At 34.0% G+C, this 8480-nt stretch overlaps 2 long non-coding RNA genes across 4 annotated transcripts; one reads left to right on the top strand and one right to left on the bottom strand.

Annotated features, from left to right (window-relative positions):
- Positions 1-206: 206 nt before the first annotated feature.
- LOC114076818 lies at positions 207-3967 on the top strand. Of its 2 annotated transcripts, XR_003577857.1 has the most exons (7): positions 207-655; positions 767-871; positions 1022-1142; positions 1312-1423; positions 1719-2067; positions 2162-2227; positions 2957-3967. It is a non-coding gene; the product is annotated as an uncharacterized LOC114076818 (long non-coding RNA). The 2 variants fall into 2 exon arrangements; XR_003577856.1 differs by having other exon boundaries at positions 1719-2227.
- Positions 3968-5907: 1940 nt separating this feature from the next.
- Positions 5908-7428, bottom strand: LOC114076969. Of its 2 annotated transcripts, none has more exons than XR_003578053.1 (3): positions 6874-7428; positions 6385-6654; positions 5908-6265 (listed from the first exon to the last, which is right to left on the bottom strand). It is a non-coding gene; the product is annotated as an uncharacterized LOC114076969 (long non-coding RNA). The 2 variants fall into 2 exon arrangements; XR_003578052.1 differs by having other exon boundaries at positions 6385-6525.
- Positions 7429-8480: the final 1052 nt, after the last annotated feature.

Here is an 8480-nt window from a genome sequence, read left to right as displayed (position 1 = left end):
TTTCCATATTTGCACGAAAATTAAATGGAAAATTGATTTAGGAGATATTTGGAGAAACCAAGTGAACTTGAGGCAAAATGAGGTCAAGATCTGAAAATGCAGTTTTTGGCAGGGAAAATACCCTTTCCGAACACGCTTGTTGGATATTTTTATTGATGACGACCGCTTACTCTTTAAACTAATTAAAGAGTAAGCGGTTATGTTGGAGAGCAACATCTAGTAAATTAATTAAAATTTAGGTGCCTTTACATAAATACTAACCTCCATATGAACTCCACCCCCTTCCGTTACTCATTAATGAATCCTTATACCCCATGTTGAAGAGATGTTCCTATATTCGTAATGATAGTTGAGTAGGTGGAGTTTTTTAGGTGGATGTTTTTAAGGTAGCACATTTTTGCCATTAACCAACAAAAGAGACTCGGCCACAGAAGGGCATGTTGAAGGCACTAAATGAAAAAGGCTAGCTCAAAATTTTCATGAGGTGCAACATACGTCAACAATGATACACTAAATACGCTGTTAATCAAGTTAGTCTTTCCAAATTCAGCCTGGGAAATGTCTTTACACTTTACAGTACTATGAAAGAACTTGTTGAGAATGCACTTGATTCTGCGGAATCCATCTCCGATCTTCCAGTTGTAGAGATAACCATGTAAGTGATTATTTTGTCTATTTTAGATAACTACTTCAATGAGCTAGCAGTGATCCATTAATGGGAACCTCTCTTCAAAGCTTAGTGTTTTTTTTTGTTTTGCTTCTTTAGTGAAGAGATTGGTAGAAGTAAATTCAATTCCATGATTGGTCTGGCTGGCCATGAACTTAGATATGAAGCCAGATATTATGATTTGAGACAGCAAAGGCTCATAAGGTGTGTAAGCAGTGATTTACTCTCACTTAGATGGCATTGTGATTTATATTTTATGCTCATTGTTTGACATTTAGCAATTTTCATTAGTAAAATAATTTTCTAGCAAATTTCATTAGATGGCATTGTGATTTTTCTAACTACCGTGTCTAGAAAAGACTTGCCAAGGAAGCTCGGGTTCTAGAGATTCAAGCAAGGAATGTTGCTCTCGAGAATAATGTAAAAGACCCTGCAGCTACAAGGGCAGCTCGGTAGGGAGGCATCATATTAAAAGGTGACATGCAAGGGATGATCTGTTTCTCTTTGTTCTTCTATATGCTGACTCTGCTCTCAGTATGCAACACAAGAAAAGCACATTGTTGAATAAAATTAATTTGGCAAGTTAGTGGAAGATTATTCTTCCCTAAAAGACTATATTTACTGTACTTTGTTTCTAATATTAGGATAATGGTAGAGGAATGCCACATGATCATCTGCTGTTTGTGAGCGTTACTTGTGTGAACAAAGTATGCATTGAAACAGACACGTGGGAACTTCTGTCTTTGTGCAAAGATGGTACGTTGAGCAATTGGTCTGGACCTGATCATTTGACATTCTTTTGATTTTACTTTTTTGTGTCTTAGTTATTTGTGTTATATTTCCCGTCTTGTTTTTTTTCTCTATTATAGGAGGTGGTTGCGAGGGTGGTGGATTATGTCTTTGGAATAAGAGAATATTTTAGTACTGTTTCGTCCAGTGATTTTTGCCTGTAGTTCTTCTTTCCATTTTACTTGTGCTCATCCAGACCTAAATGGATGTGAGAGCATGTACCATAGTTTAAGAATTTATCCTTTTTCTCTCATTTCTACAGGCCTTGATTTGGTCCAAGATGAAATCCATATTGTCATTGAAAGGAACTGGACAACGTACCGAGTGCAGTTCTTGAATAGTTGTGGCAGATGTTCTCCTAAGTTCTCATTCATGCGTTGAAAGCAAATTTCGTAAAACAATTCACCTTCCATATTTCTGAAAACTGATCTTTTGAACTCATCAGTAAAGCTCCAAGCAAAGGAGTACAAATTCACAAAGTTACTGAGTAACCCAAATCATGCTGATGATCAAAATATTGATTACTTAAGTAAATTCAACAGAAAGATAGAAGATCATTGAAAGATAAAAATGGAAGTAATGTGCCCTTTCCCCCGGGCTTTGGACTAATGGTGAGAGAGTAGCTCATGATGTAATAATAGAAGAAAAAGAGCAACATGTGATGTGTGGGTTAGGCGCATGTAATGGATTTGAACCTTGCTGCAGAAACGAGCCTGGTATTTAAGCTGATAACTGTAGAGAGGCGGTTCCTTATCCACTAAGTTTTAATTTGTGAGTCATTGATTATTTCTTATGAGTGATCATACTTCAACGAAAATCTTTTGCTAGTACGTTCAGTTGTAGAGGCTTCTTTCATTTTGCATCTCATGACATCGAGTTCCCTGAGGCATGGTTTTGTATTCAACTTCGATGAAATTTTAATGTTGCATAAGAAACATTGAATGATGCTTCCATGCTGACCACTGCCATTATCACTTAGCTAGTCTGAAATCTTGAAGGCTTCTGTTTGTTCAACTTTGATGAAATCAATCCTCTGTGTGCATAAGGACCTGGTGCTGCTTACTGTTTGATCAATCCTCGTAGTATCACTGAACTAAGGTTTACACACTTCAAATTATGCCTTCCTTAATCCACATGAACATTAAATGTGGCAATTAGGTATGCGCCAATGCCATATTAGTTAGGTAAATAAGAAAATTAGATTGTTTGACCCCACGTCTGGACAGGGGACCTAGTGCGTAAGATAGCATTATATAACTTTGACACTTTCCAGATCTCTTTAACTGTAAATTATTTGCTAGTCTGCAATTTTATATCTGAGCAGTTCTGTTTTTGCATGAACACCAATAGGTTAATGCTGAGAAGGTTGTTGTATCTAGGAAAGAGGATCCAGATAGCATTATATAACTTTGACACTTCCCAGCTCTCTTTAATTGTAAATTATTTGCTAGTCTGCAATTTTATATCTGAGCAGTTCTGTTTTTACATGAACACCAAAAGGTTAATGCTGAGAAGGTTGCTGTATCTGGGAAAGAAGAGCCAAAAACTTTATAGGAGGCACTCCAGCAGTGGAGACTTTTGAACAACTGCGACAGAGAATCCCTGAAAGAATCATTAAACATGCTGTCGGTGGCATGCTTCCCAAAGGGGGTGTCATTATGCTTTACTATTTGTGTTTTTTCATTCTATACCTATATGAGTTTTCTTAATTATGTTGATTAACCTAAAGAAGATGTTTGGCAATTTACGTATAATGTTGGGGACTAAGTATTAGTTATTAGAGACTCCATTAATAACTCTCATCTCCCATAGCGGTAGCACCCATGGAACTTACAATATACTTGTGTGTGTGTGTAATATTTATTTCTACACACACATATAAACCAACCCCACTTGGAACTAATTATTTTAAATCCTAGATAGCCTGTGCATAAAAGAGTATTACTTCTTCGAATGGAGGGTTGTATTGCTTTTGTTTACACTTCTAAATCAAGGCAGATGTGAATTATGCAATGGTGTCTTCTCATGCTTTTCTCGTTTTCTTTATCGTGTGCATGTAGACCTCGCTCAAATAAAATTGATTTAATCGGAATTGGTGGTGATTGCACTTGCTTTGCCTTGAATCAGTGGTTACTATCAGTAGAAATTTTTTTTTTCTGCATTTGTTTTACATTTTATATACTTCAGATGCTAAAATGATTCAATATTCTGTTTATGCAGCTTGGTGGACAACTATTTACACATCTTAAGGTGTATAAAGGTCTTGAACATCCTCATGAGGCACAAAAACTTGTTGAATTGACCCATTAGAGACAAGAGGATACAGAAGCAACGGTGAATTTTAAGTGATTCCACCAAGGAGAAGCTCTCATTTTTAGCTGTTGATACTCCTTTAAGTTGTCTGTTTAACTTCATATTTGAACGGTAATATTGTACCTAGGCTCCTGCCTTTCTTCTGTATGTTTATTGTAGAAGTTCTAATGAATATTTCTTAGATGGCTTTTCAAGTTATTCGATTTGGCATTCTAAGTTCCACATTGACATAGTGAGAGCTAGAATTTGAATTGTATTTTTTGGAAAGAAGTAAAGGCTCAACATTTTGTGATTCAAAGTTGAAGATTCAAAAAATGACTTGAAATTCACATTCACACTTGTTTTCAATAGAACATTATTATTCCTTCTACAATCAGGTTAATACTTTGTTCACTTTCACAAACTGACATAGACTTGCAAGTTAAAAGACCCTCATTTTTATAGATGAAACCAGAAATAAACGTATACAGCTGCAACGATATGTTTGCTAAGATGAGTGACCATACAACACCAAAACTTTTATGTAATTTCAGAAATGATTGATTGACGTTAGTTCATTTAAATTTGTTTGGTAGTGAAGTCGAGGCCTCCGTCAAACTGTGGTAATGAAATCTGATCATTAACATTCCTCGTATATTTGGTAGAAGAGTTGAAGGATCAGAAGGAACATTAGCACCTCCCTGTCAACAAAAAAAAACTCTAGTGAACCTCCAATGATTATAGTCACCATGTGTTGAGGACTCAATAGCACATCAAAAATGTGAACTAAACTACTTATCATAAAAAAGCAATGAACCCATTGGTGGGTTGTCAAGGCTCAGGCACAAATGCCTTTTTTTGTCCTACTTCTAGTATAAAATTTGGAATTACATTTATCACTTGTTTGGTCAGTGTTCTTGGCTGATACGATACTCCCATATGCAATGTGGCATTGTAATTCCAGGAAGATCCTTGGTCCGGCCCATTTAGAATAGCGTTGTGAACCACCATCCAATATGTTTGTACCATTATATTGTTGCCAGCTTACAAGGAAGGAACTCTTACACTTGCCCAATGGCATTAGAAGCTAGGGAAAATAGAGAGAGTTATGTTTTACAAACTCACGATTAATTAGGGGTCAAAGCCCATGAAAGCAGTCTAGAATACATAGAAATAATCTTGGAATTAATGTCCAGAAAAAGGTATCTTAAAATTTGAACTGAAGCATAAAAAAGTAATCAAAAGAGGCCAGAGGAAGTTTTAATGGGAGCTCAATGCAGCGTCCCATAAAGGAATTAAATGACTTCAATATGAAGATTCTTGGATGAAATTGTTTCTTGTTGCCTAAGAACTGAAACATGTTAACATATTTGCATGTTGCCTGTTTTACTTCAAAAAAAAAGTTAACTTCTCTTTTCTTTTCTTTTCTTTTCCTTTCCTTTCCAGATAAATCTAAGTATTACTGGTGATTAGTATTATAAAACCAAAGAAATCCAAACTACTTACATATTCTAAGTGGCAAAAAAATAGTAAAATATTATCCAAATCGAAACAAGACTAGAACACAAAAGAAGTTGAGGCATGTTGTGAATGAATTGATTTAACTTTGAATTATCAGAAACTTACCACCTGTGATTACTTTTACACCACTTCGACAAAAATGAGAATGAAAACCGAAGAAATCAAATGACATCATGAATACACTCACAACTGAAAACAAAGGAGTGTTAAAACATTTGAAACAAAGCAGATTAATTCACTTTATAGGTATGCATTGAATCAACCACTCTTCTAAACTATCATCAAAATATCGAAAGAACTCCATTTACAGTTCAACTAACTAGCAACAACTCATTTACCATGGAATGAGTTACTGCCTCAATACACCTAAACAATCAAACTTCACAACATTATAACTACCACATATTTAACCAAATGATGATCAATTTAAAGTTTAAAACAAACTAATACATTATACTCCAACAAAACCTATTTTAAATAACCAAACCACTAAGCGAAAGATGAGTTTCGATTCATGCTAAGTCTAAAAGCCAACAAATAACCTCATTATTCGGACAAATGATATACCTGAATAACAAATATTTACCAAAAAGTAGCATGATGTAAATATATATACTTTAGGTTTTTTAAAAAAATAATGACTCAAAATAACATATTCGATTTTTTTTACGATTTCTTATGTACCAGGTCGGCGAGCAGACACAAACTGGATCCGAACTTCACTGTCCAAAATTTTTTCATGTTTTTTTTCAACAGAACTATATTAAACAAATATAACGCACACTTCATCCTAACCAAAATATGTGGAAGAATCCCTCACCCCATACTTGAAAAGATGCTATGTCCCTAAAGTATCAAACAGAATTAAAAATAAGGGTTAGGAAAACTCCTTGTAGCATGTTCTCTCAATTTTTTTTAAGGGTAGTATGCACCCCACACTTAAGCTCAACCATGCTCCCTTGCTTCAAATTCTTGGGTCCTCAGACTTTCCCTGATCTGCAAAAATAAGATTAAATCAAAAGTTATTTTCCATATTCATCCTCCTCCCTCTAATAATTTTTGCTATGAACTATTTATAGATGTAGGAAATTCTAAATAAATAATTGAGTACAAACCAAATTGGAAATCCAAAACCTTGACGGAATCGGATTCCTCGTGACACTGCGCTTCGTCCGCCGCCTCACATAATTGGAGATATTGAAATGTTGCTACGTGGCACAACTCATATGTGCAGTTCTTTAGTTTCTAAAAAACTTCTGCACATACATAAATATTAATAAAATATTCACTTTAATCCATTAAGTTGTATGTTTGATTTCCTTCTTCAATCCTCTATCTTTAATTTTTTTAGCTTCAAATATCTTTATTTTCTCATCAATTTAATCCTACAAATAAAATACATTATTAAGCACAATTCATAAAATCAATGTTTTAAAAGGACAAATATAAATAATAAATGTGAGACAAATAATGATTAAAACTATGTATTTTGGTCTCACATCATAAGGCATAACAAACTATTTCGGACAATAACGACAACATACATGATTCTAAAAGAGAGAGTGAGAGATAAAAGTAAGAATGTTATGGAGGAAGGAGGTTACCTTTGTTGAAGTAACGTTCTAGGATAACAACAAAGCGGTTCCACCACCGACAGAATTCCAATGAAATAGGAAGTGTGATGAACGGAAAACGAGGTGCAATTAAGATCCCAACTAGTTCTCCTCTCTATTTTGGGTGCATTTCTTATATACATCTATATCTATTTCCATTCCTAAACCCTTTTGTAAGTTGTTCTCTTTGTAGGTAGGTAAGTTGTGGTTAACCTTAAAAAATAAAGAGAACATGACTTTATATAGAGGAAATATTAGATCGAATTGAGGGAGGGAAACAAATGAAAGAATGGGATAATGATGAATTTAAAATTCAAAATTCAAAATTCCTCTTTCATGAACAAGAAATACCAATTGATTTCAAACTTCAACAGATCGGAATGGAGAGGAGGAGAGGTGGACAACTTTGATTGATTTAAGTGCCCTTGAAACTCGAAGTGATGAAATCTCTTGGAGAAAGGACGAGGGGCGTGGCTACACCTATTATACGAGTGTATTGTTGTCGGTGGTGTACGCATGATTTCTTAAATGGGGTGTCACCATTTAAGAAATAAAAATGGCTCAAGAAGAAAATCAATCAAGTTTTTGCTTTAGACCCAAAAATTGAGGCCCATTAATAGTGAACTTTATGAAAAAATATTTTTCTTAAAAATATAAAATTTTGATTAAATTAAAAAATTTATAAAAAATGTATATTCTTCAAACTAGATAATATTATAAAATTTTAAATTAAATCACTCGTACTATTAAATAAATTTTTATACAACATTATTTAAAAGATTGTTTCGCAAATAAAAGATTAACATCTTAAAAAGAAAACGGAAAAACAAGAAGAAGTTATAGGGTGGAAAAAAAAGAAGTTATAGGGCCTTATATTTAAAATTGGTTTTAGACTATCGATTTTGTTGGATAACCTTTGTTAAGATTTTAACATTGGATTTTAATAGATTTTAAGAGTCATGAGTATTTTAAAATTAATTTTAAATTGTATTAATCAAAAATCAACCCTTAGCGTGGGTATTATAGTTACTGCAAAGTCTACATATAAATTAAGTCATCAGGTCCATTTGGTAGTAGTCCTTACACTTTATGTGTCTGAGCGGTAACATTTAAATGAGATTTTGCTATGGTAGGAAGTTTAAATGTTTGGTCATGCTATTTGTACTATTAGATGATGATGCCTAGCTTTGGAATCTAATCTTGTTAACCTTCGTCAAAATGTTGCTAGAATGTCATTGTGTTGTCTTTATTTTAATACTTGCTAAGGATATTTTTCTTGCTTTAATTCTTAATGCATAAATAAATGCTAGTATTAGTTTATATCTCGGTTTGGACGTTTGAGTCGACTATGCTCCTTTGTAGCATTCTAAATCAGAACAGTAGCGCATATTTGGAGTTTTGTGCATCATGGAATTAAATTCAATGAGTCGTTACTTGTATTCTTATCTTCGTTTTGCATGTTAAATGTCCTCACGGACTCTATCTTTGCATTTCAAAAGGGTCCACAGAGGCCTTAAAATTCTCTTATCGAATCAATCAGGATTCACAATTGACGTACAATTCTCGGAGTTGAAAGAATATAAAGTAGATCGAGAAAT

The sequence above is a fragment of the Solanum pennellii genome, chromosome 4, assembly GCF_001406875.1.
Source record: "Solanum pennellii chromosome 4, SPENNV200".
In the NCBI taxonomy this organism is placed as follows: domain Eukaryota; kingdom Viridiplantae; phylum Streptophyta; class Magnoliopsida; order Solanales; family Solanaceae; genus Solanum; species Solanum pennellii.
This window is presented reverse-complemented; position numbering and strand designations above follow the sequence as displayed.